Below are 12,500 nucleotides of genomic sequence, written 5' to 3' on the forward strand. Positions count from 1 at the left end.
GTATATATTTAAATGAACATATTTATCTTTCTTTATGTGTAAAGAAATTTAGATTTATTAAGTCTCTTAATGAATTCTTTATACTGAAATATATATTGAAGAAGATAAATATGTTCATTTAAATATATACGTCTTTGCGTCGTAACTCCTTTATTATTATTTATATATATATATATATATATATATATATATATATATATATTCAGACACACACACACACACAACACAACAGGCTTCGGCACAGTTTCTGTCTATGAATTCCACCCACAAGGCATTGATCGGTCTGCAATCATTGTAGAAGACCTTTGTCCAAAGCGCTGCATGATAAGACCGAACCCAGCACACAAACGATTGCAAGGCAAGCCCCTTAATGAAACAACTGTGCCCCTTTTCCTGTGAAAAAAAGCAAAAATAAAAACAAAACAAAAAGATATGTAGTCATGACAAACAACATCATAAACAGGTTATGTGAATATTTGTTCAAAATACACTTTATTGGCGGGAAAAGAAAAAAGATATTGATGTGAGAAAAGATTCGCCATGGCAACGAATTCTTGAATCAGGAAATATTCGGAATTCAGTAAATATAAAAATTATTTATTTTTTAAAAAGACTGTCATGTGGTGTTTTTTTTATCAAAATGAATCTTTTTTTTTTCTTTTTTACTGAAAAGAATTTATAAATTTTTAAAATGAATTTTATACATTTTTTTTTTTTTAGAAATAAATTTATAAATTTGATTTGTTGTGTGTGGTAGAGTGTTGTAAAGTGGATGTGTTGTGGCATAAATCCATTGCTCAAGGTGTTTGGGTTACATTTGGCAGTTTGCATGAAATGAAAAAAAACCCCACAATAGCTCGTCCAAAAGTAATATTTAAAAAAAAACAAATATGAACTCGATCATGGCTGGGAGATAATCTTAAAAGGTAATTTCATCATCATCATCATCATCGTTGTTTAATGTCTGCTTTCCATGCTAGCATGGGTTGGACAGATGGCTACATCAGGCTCCAATCTGATTTGGCAGAGTTTCTACAGCTGGATGCCCTTCCTAACGCCAACCACTCTGAGAGTGTAGTGGGTGCTTTTACGTGCCACCGGCACGAAGGCCAGTCAGGCGGTACTGGCAACGGCCACGCTCAAAATGGTGTATTTTACGTGCCACCTGCACAAGAGCCAGTTCGGCGGCACTGGCAATGATCTTGCTCGAATGTATTTACACGTGCCATCTGGCACAAGTGCCAGGAAGGCGATGCTGGGCACAGGTGCCATTGACGGTTTTGCTTTCGCTTGCCCCAATAGGTCTTCGCAAGCAGAGTTTTGTTTCCAATGAAGGAGACGACGTTGGCATGGGTGCCAGTCGTCGAATTTAATTCAATTTTCGATTTCACTTGCCTCAACAGGTCTTCTGGACAGGTAGGTGCCCCCTTTTTTCTTTCTTGTCATCACAGAAAAATAGCACCAACAACATACCTTAGGAATGGGAACAGTGTACTCCATCAGTTAAATAAAGGGTTGGGTTTGAAATTCCATCAGAATACCCGAGGAAGCCTGGAGAGTCCATCAGCCACAACGTGATAATAACAAACAAAGATTGTTTGCCAACATAACATGGCAGTCCTGGTTTAGGACGAATGTTGCTGTAATTTAGCCCCAGGAGACATCGTCTCCAGCTGGCTATACAACACGATCCGTGTCCTTATATTTTTGAACATATAAGGACACAGATCGTGTCATATAGCCAGCTGGAGACGATGTCTCCTGGGGTTAAATTACTGCAGCATTCGTCCCAAACCAAGACTGCCGTGTTATGTTGGCAAATAATCTTTACTACAAAGTACTGTTGCTGAATATCTCGCGTTGTGAGATTTAAAACTAGTAATTTTCTAACAAGGTGAGTACATCTATCCGTCCTTTGTAAATAATGTACATAATTCCTCATCTCTAAAATATAGAATAATATTATCCGTTGGTTGCAATGACAAGGATCCCAGTTGATCCTTTCATCGGAACAGCCTGCTCTATATGCTAAAAACACCTGATGAAGGCTGGAGAGTACATCAGTCGAAACATGATAACATGATAGGAGGACTCCTATCCGTCCATTGTAAATAGTGTACGTAATACCTCATCGCAAAAATATAGAATAGTAAATTGAAGAAACTGTTTCCTCTACAGATTTTTTTCAGGAGTGGCTGTGTAGTAAGTTGCTTGCTTACCAACCACATGATTCCGGGTTCAGTCCCACTGCGTGGTACCTTGGGCAAGTGTCTTCTACTATAGCCTCGGGCCGACCAAAGCCTTGTGAGTGGTTTTGGTAGACAGAAACTGAAAGAAGCCCGTCGTATATATATGTATATATAGATCGGCTACATGTCAGTAAGACATGATGGTCATAGCTGGAACATGTTGTTCATAGGTCTGCTGGATGAAGACTAGTCAAGGGCTAAACACCACCAGCAACAGCAGAAGATAAAGTATATCCAAATCTAAGGCATGACGGTCTCGGCTGGAGAGTCTTTCACCACAGATAAGAACTCGCCGTACAAATATCTGTGCCTTAACACAACCAGACGAAGCAAGCTAGTACGAGTTATCTCCCTTCGACGGATTCTCTCCGTTCAACTGACGACTTGAATATATAAATTTGAAGATCTTTACTGCCCGTCAACATCATCATCATCATCATCATCATCATCATTTAGCATCTGTTGTCCATGCTGGCATGGGTTGGACAGTTTGACCAGGGCTGGCACACTGGAAGGCTGCACCAGACTCCAGTCTGATTTGGCATTGTCTCTATGGCTGGATGCCCTTCCTAACGCCAACCACTCTCAGAGTGTAATGGGTGCTTTTATGTGCCACCAGCATGGGTGCCTCGGCCTGAGGCTATAGCAGAAGAAACTTGCTTGAGGTGCCACACAGTGGGACCGAACCTAGAACCATGTGGTTGGGAAGCAAGCCGCCCTTGCAACTATGTATATAAATATATATACATATATATATATATCTTATCTTATGCGCCCTTTTAAAGCCTAGCCAGGCTCATGGGCCCGGTTTCCCGATTTCTATGGCGTATGTGTTCCCCCCCAGCTGGACGGGACGCCAGTCCATCGCAGCGTTACTCAAGAAACAGGAAGAAAGAATGAGAGAAAGTTAGGGCGAAGGAGTACAACAGGGGTCACCACCACCCTCTGCCGGAGCCTCGTGGAGCTTTTAGGTATTTTCGTTCAATAAACACACAGAACGCCTGTTCTGGGAATCGAAACCGCAATCCTTCAACTGCGAGTCCACTGCCCTAACCACTGGGCCATTGCGCCTCCACACACACACACATAGAGACTCTTGCAAACCAAATCCCAAAACGAAGGATATATATGTGTGTGTGTGTGTGTATATATATATATATGTATTTATATATATATGTATATCTTTATATATACATATATATATATATATATATAAGGATATATATATATAGAGTTATTAATATTTCTAAGTCTCTCTAAAGGAGACTACGACAGCGGTACTGGAAATTAATAGTTATCGCCAAGCCAACATGGCAGTCCCAAAATTAGGACGAAAGCTGCCGTGAATTAGCTCCAAGAAGCCATCGCCTCTAGCTATATATAAATGTATATATAAATGTATATATAAATGTATATATATGAATATATATATATGTATATCTTTATATATACATATATATATATAAGGATATATATATATATATATATATATATATATATAAGGATATATATGTATGTATATATATGTATATAAAGTATATATATATATATATATATATTTATATATATATTTATTTATAAATATATATTTATATATGTATATATAATTTTTTTTTATTTAGATATATATATATATATTTATATATAAATATGTATATTTATACACACACACACCGACACACATACACACACACATATTTATATATGCATATCTAATCACACACCTAAGAAATAATTTTTTTATTAAGGAAAAGCTATATATTTCAAAATCAATATTAATATAATTTTGCTTTGATTTTTTTAATTTCATTATTTACTTGTGTGGATGATATGCAGTGTTAGTGTATGTGTGTGTGTGTGTGTGTGTTCAATAGGGTGGGTGTGTTGTGTGATATATGTGTGTATCTGTGGTGATATGGAGCATGTGTGTATGTGTGCATTGTTTGTGTGTGTGAATGTAATGATATGGATTGTGTGTGTGTGTGTTTGTATTTGTGTAGCAGTGGGGTAATGAGAAATGCATGTGTGTGGTGATAAGCAGTATGAGTGTGTGTGTGTGTGTGTGTGTGTAAGGGGGGAAGCGATAAGAAGTGTGTGTGTGTGTGTGTGCAGGGGTGGGATAAGAAGTGTGTGTGTGTAGGGGTAGGGTGATGAGAAGTGTGTGTGTGTGTGTGTGTGTGTGAATGTAATGATATGGATTGTGTGTGTGTGTTTGTATTTGTGTAGCAGTGGGGTAATGAGAAATGCATGTGTGGTGATAAGCAGTATGAGTGTGTGTGTGTGTGTGTGTGTGTGTAAGGGTGGAAGCGATAAGAAGTGTGTGTGTGTGTGTGTGTGTGTGCAGGGGTGGGATAAGAAGTGTGTGTGTGTAGGGGTAGGGTGATAAGAAGTGTGTGTGTGTGTGTGTGTGTGTGAATGTAATGATATGGATTGTGTGTGTGTGTGTGTGTGTGTGTGCAAACGTGTGTGTGTGTGAATGCATGTGTATGTGTGTGTGTTTGTGTGTGTAAATGTAGTGATATGGATTGTGTACATGTGTGTATGTGTCTGTGTGTTTGCGTGCGTGTATATGTGAATGTGTGTGCGTGCGTATGTTTATATGAAGTGCATGTCTTGGCAAGAAAGTTGTGTTGATATTGTAGGAATGTGACGACGTGACCGACGAGACTATCAGATGTTGTTGTACATCGCTGGTCACAGTGCGCTTTGCACTGTTTTAGCTTTCAAATGATTCCCTCTCCACCACTGGTTAGGCGAGCAGGCCAATTCCCCCCCTCCCTCCTCCCCTGCTGACCAGAAGGCTAGTCTTTCTGAGGGTGACCCTCTTTACAGCTGAGTGGACTGGACCAATTTGAAACGAAGCATTTTGCTCAAGAACACAATGTGTTGCCTGGTCCAGGAATTGAAACCGCAATATTATGGTCATGAATCCAACACCCTAACCACTAAGCCACATGCCTCCTCTGGATCACTGGATTAGTTGGAACATAGATCTTCGATCATTGGTCTGCTGGATCAGGACTGACCTGGGGCTAAACAGCAAGAACAAGGAAGGACACATTAGCTACTGTAGTCCTAGGTACACTATGTCTAAATAAAAGACAGGATGATCACAGCTGAAACATCTTGGATCATAGGTCTATCTGGGTCAGGACTGACCTGGGGCTAAACAACAACAACAAGAATGCATGATGTAATCCTAAATACATCATCATCATCATCATCATCATCGTTTAACGTCCGCTTTCCATGCTAGCATAGGTTGGACGATTTGACTGAGGACTGGTGAACCAGATGGCTACACCAGGCTCCAATCTGATTTGGCAGAGTTTCTACAGCTGGATGCCCTTCCTAACGCCAACCACTCCAAGAGTGTAGTGGGTGCTTTTATGTGCCACCGGCACGAAAGCCAGTCAGGCGGTACTGGCAACGGCCACGCTCAAATGGTGTATTTTATGTGCCACCCGCACAAGAGCCAGTCCGGCGGCACTGGTAATGATCTCGCTCAAAAGTCCTTACACATGCTACAGGCACAAGTGCCAGAAAGGCGACGCTGGGCACAGAGGCCATCCCGATTTCGCTTTTGCTTGCCCCAACAGGTCTTCACAAGCCGAGTTTCGTGTCCAATGAAGGAGACGACGTTGGCATGGGTGCCAGTCATCAAATTAGTTCGATTTCGATTTCACTTGCCTTAACAGGTCTTCGCAAGCGGAGCTTAGTGTCCACTGAAGAAAAGGTATGCATAAGTGGGCTGGCTACACCCCTGGCAGAGACCTCGGATTATGGTCTCACTTGGCTTGCCGGGTCTTCTCACGCACAGCACATTTCCAAAGGCCTCGGTCAGAAGTCATCGCCTCGGTGAGGCCCAATGTTCGAAGGTCTTGCCTCACCACCTCATCCCAGGTCTTCCTGGGCCTACCTCTTCCACAGGTTCCCTCAACTGCTAGGGTGTGGCACTTTTTCACACAGCTATTCTCATCCATTCTATAAACACTATGTCTAAATAAAAGACAGGATGGTCACACCTGGAACATCTTTGATCATAGGTCTATCTGGATCAGGACTGACCTGGGGCTAAACAGACACAGTAGTATCAAGTTGTGGTTGTTGTTGTTGTAGTTATCTCCCCTTCACCTTGACCTCGCCAATCAAAACACGTCATCAAGATAAGTTGATATCTATTCTAAATATGTCAAATGTTTTTTTAATGAACAGTGCTTAGGGGTAGGACAAGGGTGGCGTGATAGACGGGGTGGGGTAGGTGTGTATTGTGTGGGACTGTGTGGGACCGCGGGTTACTATTGTGCGTGTTATACGCAGTTAAAGCGTATGTAGAGATGTATATGTGTGTCTTCGGGTTTAGGGAACATACGAGGGGGTGCTGAAAAGTCCCTGGCTCTATGGGGTGTCGCAAAAGGCCTGGCTTGAGGCCCCACTTTCCGAGTTCTTTTACAAAGGGGCAAAGAACCTGAAGGACCAGCGCAATATGTGTGTGAATCTGAGAGGGGAATATACTCTTTCTTTTTACTCTTTTACTTGTTTCAGTCATTTGACTGCGGCCATGCTGGAGCACCACCTTTAGTCGAGCAAATCGACCCCGGGACTTATTCCTTGGAAGCCTAGTACTTATTCTATCGGTCTCTTTTTTTGCTGCTGAACCGCTAAGTTACGGGGACGTAAACACACCAGCATCGGTTGTCAAGCGAAGCTGGGGAGGACAAACACACACACACGAACATATACACACACACACATACATATATATATATATATATATATATACGACGGGCTTCTTTCAGTTTCCGTCTACCAAATCCACTCACAAGTCTTTGGTCGGCCTGAAGCTATATTGGAAGACACTTGCCCAAGGCGCCACGCAGTGGGAATGAACCCGGAATCATGTGGTTGGTAAGCAAGCTTTTTACCAAATAGCCATGCCTGCACCTATGTATATATCTATATATGCAATGGGCTTCTTTCAGTTTCCGTCTACCAAATTCACTCACAAGTCTTTGGTCTGTCTGAGGCTATAGTAGAAGACACTTCCCCAAGGTGCCACGCAGTGAGACTGAACCTGGAACCATGTGGCTGGTAAGCAAGCTTTTTATCAAACAGCCATGCCTGCACCTATGTATATATCTATATATGCAATGGGCTTCTTTCAGTTTCCGTCTACCAAATCCACTCACAAGGCTATAGTAGAAGACACTTACCCAAGGTTCCACGTGGTGGGACTGAACCTTGAACCATGTGGTTGAGAGGCAAACTTCTTACCACCCAGCTACGTCTGGGTGTTGAGTATGGGAGTAGTAGAGGATGGATGGGCATGGGTGTAAAGTTACTATCTATGAAAGTGGCCCAATATTCTACTGTTCAAATGAGTAAAAGTACCCTACACCGGCGCCAACCCTCACTACATCCCCCCTCGTCTCCCCCCCGTTTATCCCCCCTCCCCTCGCTCCCCCCCGTTTATCCCCCCTCCCCTCGCTCCCCCACCCCTGCTTACCAAGCGCACCATGGAAGTCCTCATCAGGTAAATGGTAAATACATCAGTGTGAGACAGAAAGAGAGAGAAGGACAGAGAGGACTGACTTGGTGAATCGGAAGGGGGTGGGGCATTTGGGGGGAGCGAAGAAGTGGGAGGCATGGAGGGGTGGGTGGGTGTTCACTTGTTTACTTTTTGTTTACTCTTTGTGGTTTAACCCCTTCACTAATGGCATCCTCCCATCACCCACCCACCCACCCACCCATCCGCACACCCTCCATCCAGCTACTTACCCTCATATCATATCTATTGGTTCAAACCCCCACCCCACCCTCTATCCAGCCCACCCCCATTCGGCACCCCACCCCACCCCAACCGCCACCCCCTTCAATTGTTAGCCTCAGTGCCTTTCTTCTTCTCTATCTTGCCCTCTCTCACCCTTTATCTATCTCTCCCCCTCTCTTTCTCGTACATTCTCTCAGCCTCTTTCTCTCTACTTTCCCCTCTCTCATCTCCTCTCTCTCCCTCTCTCTCATTCATTTTCTCTATCTCCCTCTCACTCTCTCTCTCTCTCTCTCCCCATCTCCCTCTCCCCATCTCATCTTCCCTCTCTCTCCCCTTCTACTTCGCCCATTCCCTCTCTCTCTCATTCGCTCTCTTTCATCTCTCTGTCTCTCTCACTCTCTCTCCTTCTTTCCAAATCTCTCCTCCCCCCCACCTATCTCTCGTCTCCCCCACCCCCGCGACATGACCCTCTCTTCTCAATCTCTTTCTACATACGTTTGACCTTTGCCTGACATCGTTTCCCATTTTTCTATTCTATTTCTTTGTTTCCCTTTCTGTTTCTTAGTTATCTGTGAAGCGGATGGATGGATAGATGGATGGATGGACGGATGGATGGATGGATGGAGGGTGGGATCGGGGTGATGGGGATGAGGTGCGGTGTGATGTGACATGTGGTGGCGGAGCAAGAACGGGGTGGGGGTAGGTCGTGTGTGAAGCGAAGAAGGTGCTGCTTGTGTGTGTGTTGTCGGGTGCCAGTGCCGAGGACGGGTGTGTGTGTGTGTGTGTGTGTGTGTGTGAGAGGTGGGGGGGTTAGACTGGTTTCTAGAAAGATTCTGTGTCTGGGAGCGGAAACAGGCCAATGGTGTTGGCGATAGGTGGCAGCGGTGACAGTGACGGTGGTGATGGTGGTGACGGTGGCGATATGGGGTGGGGTGATGCTGGTGACAGTGTTGCCAGCGGTGGTGGTGGTGGTGGTGGTGGTGGTGGTGGAGGTGGTGGTGGTGGAGGTGGTGGTGGTGGTATTGATGATAGTGGGGTGGAAGTGGGGGGGTTGTGTGTAAGTGGTGATGGTGATGGTGGTGGAGGTGGTGAGGAGACATGGAGGTGAATGAGAACATATACATCTGGTAGTGAATGGGGAGTAGGGCGTGAGGGGGGGGGTGATATTCGGCGAGGGGGAGGGTGAAGACGCGCGCGCGCGCGAGAGGAATACTGCAGGGCTGTCAATGTCCTCACTGGTCTAGTTTTCATCTCCCACTCCCTCCTACCCAACACAAGTCCTCACCCCCCCATCTCACCCATCTTTGCTGCAAACACCCTGAAGTTTATCTGAATGCCTGTATATGAGCACACACACACACACACACACACACACACACACACACACACACACACGCACAAACACTCTCACAAACACAAGCGCACACGCACACTGAAATACATACAGACAAACACACACACACATGCACACACAAACACAAGTACACATGCACACACGCACACACACACACATGCACACACATTCAAACAGACATACACACATGCACACACAAACACACACACACACACACACACACACACACACAGAGAAACACACAAGAACACAATTTAGGGTTTCCAACTGGCAAATCACTGCTAGTGCTATGCTGTGGTCGTTGCCAGTACAACCCGACTGGTCTCATGCCAGTAGCACGTGAAAATCACCAACTACACTCTCAGAGTGGTTGGCATTAGGAAGGGCATCCAGCTGTAGAAACCTTACCAGATCAGAATGGAGCCTGGTGCAGTCTTCTGGCTTGCCAGTCCTTAGTCAAACCTTCCAACCCATGCCAGCATGGAAAGCGGATGTTAATCGATGATGATGATATATATGTTAACCACCACCACCACCACCACCACCACCATCCTATACCCTTACCCATGGAAACTCCATGCTCCGTCACCAACTGCACCCCCCCTCATCGCTTCCCCCCATTACACTACCAACCAGTGCATATGCATTGATGATTGACAGATTTATATAGCTGTATATATAAACACATATTTTTAATATGTATATATACATACACTATGTGTATTTGTGCATATATATATATGTATATTTATTTATATATATATATATATATATATATATATATATATATATATATGCACACACACACACACACACACATATATGCTTATATATGTGTGTGTGTGTGTAAATATATATATATATATATATATATATATATATATATATATATATAATCATAAATATAATCATAAATATACAGGGATTAGCATGAGTTGCTTCTCCAACATACTGAGAAATTCAGAAATAGCATCCAAAGAACTACTGATTCCAAAACTACAAATTTTACTCTAAATTGATAGTTTTGGAATCAGTAGTTCTTTGGCTGCTATTTCTGAATTCTCAGTATGTTGGAGAAGCAGGTTACTGCTAATCCCTATATATTTATGATTATAAATGATTTTACCGAAAAGGTTTTTTCATACTGAGCTACCCGGCAAAATTGTTGATTATTAATTTTATTACTAATTGACGATTCCCTGCCCTGTATATCTATCTATATATATATATATATACTTTAGTTAAGTTAGATATGTTTTGAATAGAGATTGGTCCAGGCCACGTGTAACTTAATAGCACCACCTGATAGGACTAGCTGAATCCCTTTTGAGTCAAGTTTTGTGGTATCATGGTCCATTTGAGCAGGTAGTTCTCGTTGAGTGAGTTATATCCAGGCATAGGTGGCTTTTCTGATTTCCTTGGAGAAATTTGTCCAGATTCTGTTTAAAAGGTGATGGGATCCTTTTCTGCTTTGATCTGTTTCGGGACAATGTTAAACAGGGCAGGGCCTGTTGAGGAAAAGAAATTTTGTTGCAGTGTATTTATGTGTTGTGATCCTGAAATGGATAGGGGATGTATGGCCCTATATATATATATATATATATATATATATATATATATATATATATATATATATATATATAAGCAGACTGTATGACGCATGCGTACGAACAACCATGCTACATGGCAGCAGACTGTATGACGCATGACGCATGCGTACGAACAACCATGCTACATGGCAGTGAAACATGGGCTGTAACTGCTGAGGACATACGTAAGCTCGCAAGGAATGAAGCCAGTATGCTCCGTTGGATGTGTAATGTCAATGTGAATACCCGTCAGAGTGTAAGTATCTTGAGAGAAAAGCTGAACATTAGAAGCATCAGTTGTGGCGTGCAAGAGAGACGATTGCGCTGGTATGGACATGTGGTGAGAATGGAGGAGGATAGCTGCGTGAAAAAGTGCCACACCCTAACAGTTGAGGGAACCCGTGGAAGAGGTAGGCCCAGGAAGACCTGGGCTGAGGTGGTGAGGCAAGACCTTCGTACATTGGGCCTCACCGAGGCGATGACTACGGACCGAGACCTTTGGAAATGGGCTGTGCGTGAGAAGACCCGGCAAGCCAAGTAAGATCGTTGCCAGTGCCCCTGGACTGGTTCTTGTGCGGGTGGCACATGAGATGCACCATTTTGAGCGTGGCCGTTGCCAGTACCGCCTGACTGGCTCCTGTAGGATTTTCGAGCGAGATCGTTGCCAGTGCCCCTGGACTGGCTTGTGCGGGTGGCACATAAAAGACACCATTTCGAGCGTGGCCGTTTTCGTGCGGGTGACACGTAAAAGCACCCACTACACTCTCTGAGTGGTTGGCGTTAGGAAGGGCATCCAGCTGTAGAAACTCTGCCAAATCAGACTGGAGCCTGGTGTTGCCATCCGGTTTCACCAGTCCTCAGTCAAATCGTCCAACCCATGCTAGCATGGAAAGCGGACGTTAAACGATGATGATGATGATGATGATATATATTATATGTATTTCTTCTATCTTAATGAAAAAATTCTTCGGATAGAATAAATGGGTTAATAGAAACCAATGTAGCAAAGAACACAAAATAACTGTGGTTTAGTTCCTGTTTTTAAGGCAGGAACTCCTTGAAATTTTGGGTATTTGAGTATATTTAAGAATTTAAGGAATGGAGAAAACGCATGTTATAACTGCATACTTTATTCCTACATATGTTTCAAAGGATTACAACCTGTGTGATCCATAGGGATCTTTGATATTAAGATTGTAACCTACTCATCAGGGAAAGCATGGGAAACATCTTAAACGTAAGACATTATGACCGATTATGAAAACAATAGATGGATAAGGTTATGACGTGATTCATTTGAAAAAAACCGTTAGAGAATTGGACGCTGCCGGATAGTGGGTTGGACAACACATACATACAAATGTATATACATACATGCATACATACTTACATATATATATATATATATATATATATATATAGATTGGAGCCTGGTGCAGCCATCTGGTTCACCAGTCCTCAGTCAAATCGTCCAAACCATGCTAACATGGAAAGCGGACGTTAAACGACGATGATATATATATATATACATATATATA

The sequence above is a fragment of the Octopus bimaculoides genome, chromosome 30 (assembly GCF_046866305.1).
Source record: "Octopus bimaculoides isolate indiv1 chromosome 30, ASM4686630v1, whole genome shotgun sequence".
Taxonomy (NCBI): Eukaryota; Metazoa; Mollusca; class Cephalopoda; order Octopoda; family Octopodidae; genus Octopus; species Octopus bimaculoides.